The 12,089-nt window shown below is 35.3% G+C and overlaps 1 long non-coding RNA gene across 2 annotated transcripts; it reads right to left on the reverse strand.

Moving 5' to 3' along the window:
- Positions 1 to 8,052: 8,052 nt before the first annotated feature.
- On the reverse strand, positions 8,053 to 9,980 carry LOC133821353 (uncharacterized). 2 transcript variants are annotated; one of them, XR_009887505.1, is made up of 4 exons: positions 9,842 to 9,980; positions 9,545 to 9,625; positions 9,024 to 9,128; positions 8,053 to 8,083 (listed from the first exon to the last, which is right to left on the reverse strand). It is a non-coding gene; the product is annotated as an uncharacterized LOC133821353 (long non-coding RNA). The 2 variants fall into 2 exon arrangements; XR_009887504.1 differs by lacking the exon at positions 9,842 to 9,980 and having other exon boundaries at positions 9,545 to 9,812.
- Positions 9,981 to 12,089: the final 2,109 nt, after the last annotated feature.

Consider the following 12,089-nt stretch of genomic DNA (forward strand, 5'->3'; position numbering starts at 1 on the left):
GTTCTAAATCTTTCACAAGTTTTGGAAAATGTTTCTATCATTCCTAACGAGATATACGAGTGTGTTGCTCCCGGATCAAACAATACTAAACATATTTTATTGAGGATAGGAAGCTGACCTATGACCACTTTGTTACTAGCTTCGGCTTCTCCCTGGGTCAAGGCAAAGACTCTGGCTGGAACCATCTTGTTGTCCTTGTTTTCTTCTTTGTTTGAGTTGTGGACAATCCTTTTTTCGATGACCTTCCTGACCACAATTGAAACAACCCTTGGTGTTTGTACAACACTCCCTAGGATGTATTTTCTGGCACTTGGAGCACTGAGGGTATTCCACATAACCCGACCTATTATTACCGTTATTAGTCCGTGCTCTTTTGTCAACGTCAGCTTGCTTATTATCAGGATGCTTTATTTTCTGCCCATTATTGCTATGCTTGTTGTTGTTGTGGTTTCGACCATTTTGAGTCTGATTCTGCTGCTTGGGTTCAGACTTGTTGGCCTCCTCCTTACTAACATTTGCTTGGAGCCTCTCCACCTCTATAGTCGTTTCTAAGACATCGACATAAGAAGTGGTTCCGGGGTTTGCAAGCTTGACTCCTAACTCAATCTTGGGTCTGAGTCCCCTAGTGAACATGGTGACCCTCAAGAAATCAGTTGGGACCAACTCTGGTGCAAATTTGGCTAAATGATCAAATTACCGAGCAGACTCAACTACCAGGAAATTCCCTATTTCAGACTGGCAAACTCTTCCACCCTCGTAGCGATGACTGCTGAGTTGTAGTAATTTTTGTGAAACAACTCCACAAATCCCCCATACGGATATCCTAAGTTCTGCCCTTGCTGGGGTGCTTGAGCTGCTGGCTGAGGCCGAGGCTGAGTCTGCGGTTGAGGCTATAGCTGAGGCTGCGACTGAGGCTGTTGTTGTTGTTGCTGCAGTAGTTCTTCCACTTGTTGTTGTAACCGGATAATCTCAGCATTGTGATCAACCAAAGGTGGTGCATTTCTATTAGCAGCAGCATTGGTAGCATGTGTTCCCCTTCTTCGGATTGGAGGGGCTTCATGAGTCTCATTAGCGGTGCTGGAGGCATTGTCGTTCGTGCGTGCAGACCTTCAGAGCGACATCTTCAGCAGAGTTCTAACAGCCGAAAAAACACGTTAGAACTTACCCTAATAGGTTCTAAGGCAAAACTTAGTCTAAGAAAACATAACTCGAACCTATCAATTATGATTTCTTATGAAAAAAATTATGTAAGCTTTCTTTAAAAAATAGGGTGTGTTTCTATACTTAGAACATTAAGCCATCTTTATTATTTTCTAAGTCTGTTTCTAACCATCCTATATGTCTTAATTCTCAGGAATGAAACTTGTCGTTGTTCCAAAGTTAACCATATTGAGGGAGGGCTGGGATAAGTAAAATCATTCCCACTGGTATGGCCCCCTAAACTCTCAATACAGAACCCGATCCATTGATTTGTATCCACCCTCAGTGAACTCAGTCATTATTTATTGAATTTATTCTAAATTTATTATGATTGTAAAAAAAAATCAAACTCATACATGCCATTAAAAAATAACAACATTATTCATTTGGAAAAAGATTTTCACTTATTACAATCATAAATTCAAAATAAATAAATAAACTATACTAATAATAACTAGGATAAATCTCTAAAAATTAGGATCTTCTACATCTAACCCTTCATCTAACATTTCATCATTTATTTCCTCATAATCATCATTATCATGAGCCTCGAACCTACCTCGAGGAATATTCATTAAGACATTATGCTTTTGTTCATTAGTGAATTGAAACTCAAACCTATAGGTAAACCTAAGTATAAGAAAATAATATCTCATGGCTACCAGTAAATCATCTTCATCATCCATAGTCTCTCATAATTCCTCCAATTTTGAAAGTATAGTAGAAAAATCCTTAAAAAGCCTAATTGCTAGGACATATTGTTGCATGGCTCTCGTCATAATTGCCTAGCGAATTGAAGGTGAAGTATCTCCTTGTGAAATATGACCAATCTTTGAGTGATTCTTTCTAACACTTCTATTGTGTCCCTTGACTCTCTAATCCTTTTTAATGCCTTAATGGCTCAGATATCATGATAAGTTAAAGCTTCATTCATTTTGACTGAAAACATAATGACTAAAACGTTAGTTATTAACATAAACATAATATTCATAACATAAACACTTACATTGGCGGTTAGATCTGGAGCTTTTGCATGTGTATCAAGGAGAACTTCATGCATATGAACCGTGGCTTTGATACCAATTGTAACGACCCGACTAACTTAAAGACCTCGGACCATTAAAACTACTAAGCATAACTACTATTTTGGAATACATACATAAAAAAATAGAACTTTATTAGAAAATCCAAAATACGAGATCTCATTGTTATTACATAAAATCATAAGGAAAACAAAACGTTTTAATTAATTATTCAAATACTAAATGCGGAAAAAAACAAAATTACATAATTAAAAAGACTTGAAACAAAACATCATACTCGATCTTTCCCATCAGTCCATTCATTCAGTCCTCGCCCAATACACATGCCAAAGCTGCCACAAATCTGCCCCACCTTCCAAGCTCATTTTCCTGCACCATCTAAAATAAAAAGGAATGAGCCTAATGCCCAGCAAGGAAACTCTACTAAAACATATCATAAATCATAAGTCTAAAAACATAAATCATAAAATGTATGACGTAAAAACGTAAATTATAAAACATAGGACTACAATATTAATGACCATTAACTCATTACCGTAGTATGTGATAGTAACCATCTAGGTCCTCTTGCTACTATTTGAGGTAGGTTTAAACACAATATAGTATATGATAAACCATCTAGGTCCCCTTGCTACTATTCGAGGTAGGTTAAATCATAACTATAGTCTACGGTAATGATAAAAATCTTGGGATTTGCTTATTTGCTATCTAAGCAGCTACATTTCCCAAGCAACTACAACATAAAACATATACATACATACTTACATACACATATAACACAAAAACATAATCATAACACATAAAATCTAATCTATTTTTCTTACCGAAAATTGGGATATTGGAGACAAGAACGGGACTGAAAAATCCTAAAATCAAACAGTAAATATCATAAGTTTTCTAAAGAGAATAAGATGAAAAGAAGATCTAAACCATCAAGATAAGAACTTATGGAAAAACCTTAGGTTTCAAGAAACTCAAACACCTAACCAAAAGTCATTATAACAAGTTAGGATTTGGAAGAAATGAAAAGAATAAGAGGAACTGCAATGAATTAAACCGGAGGATAAAGAATACCTTGGATAGATTAGAACTTCGATCTACACCTCTATTGACTTGTGAAATTGGCCAACGGTCGTACATACAGTATACGACACCTTTTGAACGAATTAAATAGAATAAATGACAGAGTACGATTATCTTAAATAATCATACATAAATTTTATAGTGGTTCAGCCTTGTTCAGATGAACAGTAATAACATAATCCACTTAGTCTTTAGTATTTAATTACTTGACAATTACAAGTACGAACTGATGAGTTCACTCCTCAAAAATATTTTTCTCCCAAAATTCCATAAAAAGAGATCCCTTGAAATGAAGCCTTGGGTCCTTTATTTATAGTACCAAGGGGTGTTACATGACCAGTTTCTCTGGGATCGTGGTTTGGTACACGATTATCAGGTAGTGGAGATACGTGTCCACCTCCCCATGATTATGAGATTGTGGGTCTTCTTGTTGTTTCTCTAGATCGTGGTGGATAAAGCACGATAGAAACCTCTGGGAAGATGTTAAGTCTCTGTTGGTATGTGAGACTTAGGTACTAGGCCCGACGACCAGAGCTTGGGTGCAAGGCTTGTGACCTTCTGGGTGTTGGACCTGTTGATCCTCGGGGTGCTAGGCCTGTGACCTTCTGGGTGCTAGGCCTGTTGATCTCAGTTTGAACGAGAGTGAGTATTTCTCAGTGATGTGTACTTGGGGGTTTGAGCCGACCACCCTATGAAGAATAGGGCGGGCCGACCACCCAGGTGGTTCTTGAGCATGTCAGGCTGACCACCCTAGGGGTTGGGGTCAGGCCGACCACCCTTAGGGATCCTTGGGCATACTGGGGCCAACTACCCCTGGGGTAGGGGTCAGGTCGACCACTCTCTTGGACACACTAGGGCCAACCACCCCTGGGGTAGAGGTCAGGCCGACCACCCCTAGAGCTCTTGGGCCTGCTTAGGCCGACCACCCCTAGGGGTAGGGGCCAGGTGGACCACCATTATGGGGTTTAGGCTTGGTCGACTTCCCCATAGGTCCTGGACCTATCGTTTTCGCCTGTTGGTCTTTTCTCAATACTTTGTCATTTTTCCCTTGATTTGTGATGTCAGGTTTCGCATTCTCATTCGCCACGTCATCCTCGTATTTTTGAGGGATAACAACCTCAATACCGAAATATCAGTCAATCTTACTTCCCAAGTGTTTAGAAAAGCTTGGATTAGAAAGCTTTTAACTCCAAAACCCTAGTGTTTCTCTCTAGAATGAACTTAGCAGCTTGGAGGCTCTGAAGAATGCTTGAATGATGAAGCAAATGGCTGAGTGAAAGGTCCTATTTATAGAGTTCAAAGAGTGAAACTAAATCCTTTTCAAAATGAATAAAATTTGAATTTATACTTAATAGATACCCAAAACTCGGTCAAAAACGTTCAAGAGCAAGTCCAAGTTGTTGAGGGTTGTTTCTAGCTCGGATTCCACGAATTTTCAAAACATACAAGTGGAGCCAATATATCACCCCTATAGGCGATATATCGCCTCCCCCTTTGTCCCAAGCCTCCGTGTTTTCGTTCGTGCGAAGTCGACGTGTTTTCCGTATCACCCGTAGACGATATATTGGCTCCTATAGCTGCAATATATCGGCATGCACTGATATATCAAAAACATTTTTGCACATTTTCAACACACTTGAAGTTTGTTTAAACAACTTTGACTGAGTAAAATGTAATCCTAACAACTGAGGGAAAGTTCTAGACTTCCTAGGATTATCCTTTATTAATTTATTCATCTAAAATCCTTAAATCCTTAATAAACATGCACGTGACAAGTGTCACGTTCTTAATTATTCTATCTAAACTTTAGGTTATAATAAATATCATTTCTAGGACCAGCTATATTAATCAAACCTTATGAAAATATTAATATTTCTAAACTATAGGCTAAACTTATAAAATCCACAACTATCTCTATGAGTTTCCAACTAAATCCCAGCTTGAACTAATAACCACGAAAACTAAAATACTATAGCACAAGCTACTACTATCTAGCTAAGTAAAATTCCGAGATGCTACAACACATATGTGTGTGTGTGTGTGTGTTTTAAATACGATTTGTATGATCTTTTTATAAAAAGTCTTAATTATGTATAAATAATTTATGTTTTGTGTAAAAAAGGTTTTTTTAATGATTACCAGTTTGGATTCTTTATTATCAAAATTAATAGTAACGCCCTGGATAACCAAGACCATTACACTGTGTGTTTAAAATAGTGCAAGACTTGCTAATCAAGTCATTTAAATGAAAATGTGATACTAAAGACATAAACAAATTAGGTTTAAAAGATTTTGGTCATAAATGGATAACTTTCGTTAAAATAAATGTTTAGTACACTGAATCCCAAAAACAGGGTTTAAAGGACAAATTCACAAAATACTAAACGTTATATACAATCAAGGCCACTCTAATGGCAAAATATACATTTTAGGTTTCTATCCCTATACAATCCCTCAACCGTGGCAGCCGAGCAGCTGACAATGTACACCTTGCCCCCAGAGCTCTCCAACCCATGGTTGATTCATCTTACCCTTGCCTTTACTTGCACCACATAGAACTCGTGTGCTGAGGCCCAACAAGAAAGCCATAACATCATAGCATGATCAATATCGGTAACTAAATAATTCATAAAACATTAACCAGATATTCAGCTGGTCATAGCGGACACATAATCAATGATGATAATCAAGGAATCATTAATCTATCATTCAGGTAATTCAACAAGCCATAAACATCAGATTAATCAACAGTAAACACATTCATATTCGACATTTTATCACAATCATCATACAATACTCAGGGTCGACGCCCTTAGGCTGCACCCTCTGTTTAACCCACTGTCTCCGGCTCACTTAGGCCGAGCCCAGCGCTTAACCCACTGACTCCTGCTCACTTAGTGATTATTTAACTAACCTCAGCTACCAGTGGCCGAGCCGCGTCCTGTGCGCAAATATCAGTCCCCGACACTCTTAGGTCATTTATATCATGCTCACATGGCATATTATAATCATACAACATTTGTATTCAAATATAGGGAATCTCAGTCCCAGCACAACCACGCAAAGGGTGAAGGTTTCTGACCTTGAATTCCGAGCAGAGGTAACAGAGCGGTCCGGAGCACGATCCTTAGTCCTGAGCCTTGGCGATAAACTTAGTCACAAGGCCATTGGTATCCATTAACTTCCAATCAAAATAAACTACCTAGGAGACAGAAACTGGCCTTTGGGACCTCAATTACTACTAAACCAGGTAGTAGAAATTTTCCCGAGCGCCTAGGTTCGAACCCCCGAGCCTTACCAATTGTAGAAATAATTCTAAGGCAAAAATCCCCAGGCTATAATAGCAACATCACTGTCTCAATTCCACCAGATTCAAACACTCCAAAAGTGTAGACTAATTCTGCTCAAGAACATAGGATTCAGCCTAAACCAATTCAATAAAACACAGAGATTAATTACCAAGGTTCTTACCTCAAATTATAGCCCTACACCCTAGCTGAATTCTGGCACCAATTCAGCTTAATCCCTTGAATTCTCCTCTATTTTCCAGCTCCAATTCCTAGCTAAATTCCTCTCCAACTCCTCAAAGATCACCAACCCAAGTCTAGCTTATGCATCCCCTTTGTTACTTAGCTTGAAGTTCCATCAAAGGAGAGTGAGAGAGAGATGAATGAGAGAGAGATGAGTGAGAGTGAGTTGAGAAACCTTCTTTCTTCCCTTAAGTTAATCCACTACCCTCGATTTTGTTCTACTAAATTCTAAATATATCACCTAAACAAAAGACCATGTTACCCCTCCAAAGTTTTCTAATCCTCAAATGACCCCTAGGGGTAAAAGGGTCATTTTGCTCCTAATTCCTGTTTATTCTTTAAATGTTCCTAGTATTTACCAATTAATCTCGCCATCCAATTAATCTCGCCATCCAATTAATTACCAATTATTTACTCAATGTCTACTAATCCCCAATATATTTTCTAAATTCTCGAAGATCCCCACTACAAGAAAAAATGATTTTAATAACACCGAAAATGTGTTATCAAAACATACCATAACATTTTTTGATGTGTTAAGACTGACTATGTTATCGTAGGTCAGGGTACTTTACATAACACTTTATCATTATTATACAAATGTGTTATTATACTGTCAACGATAACACAATTTCTGTGTTATTTTAATAAATAGATAAGTGTTTATTTATGTTATTTATAGTCGATTATATAACACATTTCAATACTTATAAATTTGTGTTATACTACACTTTAGTATAACACTTTTTTTGTGTTATACTACACTTTAGTATAACACATTTTTTGTGTTATACTATAGTTTAGTATAACATATTTTTTGTGTTATACTACACTTTAGTATAACACATTATTTGTGTTATACTACACTTTAGTATAACACATGTGTTATATTAGCTTAGAGAAACATAATCTTTTTTTACTTACACAAAACTAGGAAAACAAATATGAAAGTTGAAGCCAAATAAGGTAACATAAATAGATTTTTATTAATTACTCAAATGTAATTACAATATTTAGTCTACTAGTCTACGCTTAAGAAATCATATTACAACATGGTGGGTTGAATTAAACACTGAGCGCAAAACAGAGACAATATCAGTCTTCTTTGTGAAATTCTTTTTTATGCCAAGCAATCCTTTGAGCTGCTGAAGGGCAATTGTAATGGCAGCTCCTCCCATGAACCCAACAATGGCAGCATGGGATAGAAACTCAATCAAGAACCCCAATCTGAAAAAGGATCCAGCCATTTTAGAGAAATATATAAAACATATAGAGTGCGGTTTTTTTTTAATTGTCTTAAACCATAAGCATTGTTGTATAAAACTTATTCTTAACTTCATAAAGTTTCAAACTAAAATGAGCAACTCAACTATGAATCCAATCTCATAATCAAGTAAGAACTTAAAGAAATTATTTTTTCAACATATTAGATTAAGTTTGGACATATGCATCAAGAAATTGATCATATAGATATGAAGATAGGATAAGATAACATGAAAATCAAAATGGCAAGGAACATCCAGTAACAAATTAATATTGAATCCTGCATAATAATACATTGAACACCCAATAAGACAACAATATTAAGGTTCATGAAATTGGTTATTGGACTAGAGAAATTATCAAATAAAAGATACTATGGGAACTGCAATAAAAAAAGAAACAAACAAATGCCCTCAACAGAGTGAAGAAAAAACCAGGATGAACAAAAACATTCATGTGATCTTTAAAAAAGAAACAATCACAATAATAACACAACAGAAGCAAATCATCGAATACTACCCAAATCCAGTCAAAATAACTCTACAATCACAAATATCGCAAGATTGAAGAGAAAGCATCCTTCCTGAATATTTACCAAAATGGTATCAATGTAAGCAATGCATAACTAAATTAACAAAATAAGTACAAATTTCAGATGGCATAAAGTGAAGAATAACATAAATATCAATAAACAAAGGACAGTTGAAAAAGAAAGAAAAAAAAGCATAACGATAGAGGTCATTACACAATTATACAACTTTTTTATTTTACTTTTCAAGTCAGCATACAAATTGATACAGAGAAGAATACAAAATCTTCTCATAAGAAACGTGATGGTGGAAAGAGCCATATATAAGTTTATACCCAAAAGTATAAAAAAAAAATGCAATATGGATTAGCTTACCATTTCAATCTCTTTGCCAAGATGTTAACACCCATGGCCATTATAGCAGCACTATTAGGATTAGGAGATAATTTCCTGACCAAAGTGCAGATGATCTCAACAACCCTGGGCAAATGATAAGAGACAAGAGCATTAACGTGGCCAGAAACAAACATAACACAGTACACAGGAAAAGAATAGTATTTACCACACTTGACTCTGCAATTGCCCACTCACAACTGTTTCTTGAGCATGAAATGAGTTGCCAATGCCCATTAAAGCAAAACACACAGCCTAGCAGGTATTGCTGCAGAAGCTTTTAGTTAATTAGTATTGTCAAAACATCAAAAATCTAGATTAGTTTCAGTTAGATATCCCAGTTGCACAAGATTCTAAGTGTTCATAATAACAAGGTTACTGTAAAAAAATTAAATAGCATGTCATCTTCCTATAATATAGCATGAATAATTTAGCAGTAATCAATATCTCTGTAGTCTCTAGAAAGCTAGATTTTCAGTTAATATGATATATAGAAGACTTACAGTTAGACCAGGTTTAGTTTCTTTGGTGACTACACCGAGTCTCATATCCAAATTCTTTTCAAGACAAGATATTTCCAAATTCTACACAAGTTTTATGGAAAAGTATTAAAATAAGAACCTTAAGTGACAATTACTTCACTTTGTTGTAGTGATTATCTACACTTCATTGTTAAATTATGTAGTTTCTTAAAAAAAAATGCATATCTAGTATCACACACAGAAACCAACATTTAATTCAAAACTCAACCTTAAATGTTATAGTATGTTACTAGAGTGCAACAGAGAGCTGTGATGAACCTGTACTGAAGCAATAATCCCTAGTTCACCAAACCGGTCTGCAATCCCAGGTGTAAGATGCTGGGCATGCTTAATCTGAAAATTAGCTCTAGTCATGCAAAAATAAGCATGGAAAGAAATATCAATATTAAAACTTTGCAATAAGAAACAAATTTTCTGTAGTATTGTATATCGTAGTGTTCTTTAAGCTTCTAGGACTTGTTGAACAGTCATCTGTGGCACATCATAGGTGGCAAACTATAAATCTTGCACATAATATATTCAATTGCTATTGCAAAGGCAGAAAACATAGAAACAAATGACCAAAACTTCAAACAAGAGAACTGCATGTACCATTAAACACCATTCTACATATAAAGAGCAGGTTAATTGCTAAGGCAATTGTTGATACGCAATTGCTGAACCAGCTATAACATACACAACACAAAGTTCGTACACACAAAGAAGAGCAACAGCTAAAAGTAAAAGAACAGCAACAACTCTTGTAGATCAGTTTCAAGCAACTTGTTGATCAAAGTCACCCTAAGATTCAATTCTATTATCTATAAAGTCAACATTTCAAATTGGAAAAAATAATAAAATGGTGTCTATAATTGTGCCAAAGAAGCAGAAAAATCATGTATTAACTTTAGTTTATCAAATGAGGTTCAGATCATCTTGTGTCTGATTTCAGCCTCTAATAAAGTTCTTCCATTATATTATAAATCAAAGTTCATTGAAGCATAACACAACCAGAAAATCTTACGACAGTAAATTACAAATTATAAAATCTTTCAGCCTTTTGTTGTTGTTCCCATATGACAGTAAATTATGAAGCAATAGAAAGTCCTTATTACAAATTAGACTACTATTCCATTAGTAATGGGAATTCTCTTTGTATTTCAAACCCTTTTACCAAAAGAAAAAAAAGTTCAGCTATTAAAGATGAGAATCCTAAAATCTAGTGAACTAACCTTACCCAATCAGAGTACTTTGTAGATGCAGCTTCCCTCCCAGGACCCACCACAGCCAAATGAGCACCATTTTCTTGGATCCCAAACATAGGAGGCACCATTAGTGAACAAGAATTTTGAGCTCATCATAGCGAAGAATTTTTTTTTTCATACAAAAATTGAAAATGATAACTCAAAACAGGTCTATTTTATAAGAGGAGTATATTTTAATATTAAAAAAAAATTGGCAGTAAGAATAGCCAATTAAAAATATATAGCTTCCCTAGAGTATTTTAGTGGCAAACTTAAATGTAGTCAAAGCTCAAAGGCCTCCAAACATAAGGAATATCACCACAAATAGAATATAGATTAATATGAGGAAAGCATCAAAGGATTTAAACAAAAATTGGGTCATGGCTTGATTATCACAATTTCCAAGTCCGACAGCTAAAACTAAGAAACAAGCAAAACAAAAGCCCAAAGCTGGAGGTCAGCCAAAGCCACATTCAAGATGCTAAGATATATTAGAGCTTTGTTTTGTTTGAAGAAAAACAAGCACTTTCAACTTACAAGCATCTTAAATCTAGGCTTCCTTGGCAATATTTTTATCATATAAAGTATATTTCAGCCACTAGTTAAACCTCTGTTTCGAAAACAAAAATATTGAGCATAACAATACATTTTGGATATTTTGATTAACAAACAATCACTTTTTCACAGAATAGTTGCAGTTGTGAAATTTGAAATTTTTTTGCATGAACTCAACACAGAAAACTTATACACAAAAAAATCAAAGATCTAATGTAACCTTTACTCATAAACAAAAATTAGTCAAAAGAAAATCAAATACAGAACCAAAACAACCTCAGCACACTGAAAGTTTAAATCCAAAAATAGGATAAAAAAACTGAAACAAAATAATCTCAAACCCATAAAACATAATCACAAACAAGATCAAATGTCCAATCCAAAAATATACTCAGGAAACTATACAGTCAGATATTTGAAAACAACAAATATACCAAGATATTTATATTAAAAGGGCATGGCCTAACCAAGTCAAGTAATAATAATATCAAGGGGCTATTTTGAGAATGTAATACTTGCAGCCAAGGGGCTATTTACATGAAGTGTGAGGTATCTACTTCTCTCTGTTCAGCATGTGAGGTGGCAACAATAAGATTCAAGTGGCCATAAACACTTATTTCAACTTTAACTAACCAATTAGATGGTATACATCATGTTTCAGGCATCTCCAGTTCATTTTGAAGACTTCAGTAAAATTATAGCAAAAGCAAGGACACCGGCAACCTTAA

This window comes from Humulus lupulus, chromosome 3, assembly GCF_963169125.1.
Source record: "Humulus lupulus chromosome 3, drHumLupu1.1, whole genome shotgun sequence".
NCBI lineage: Eukaryota > Viridiplantae > Streptophyta > Magnoliopsida > Rosales > Cannabaceae > Humulus > Humulus lupulus.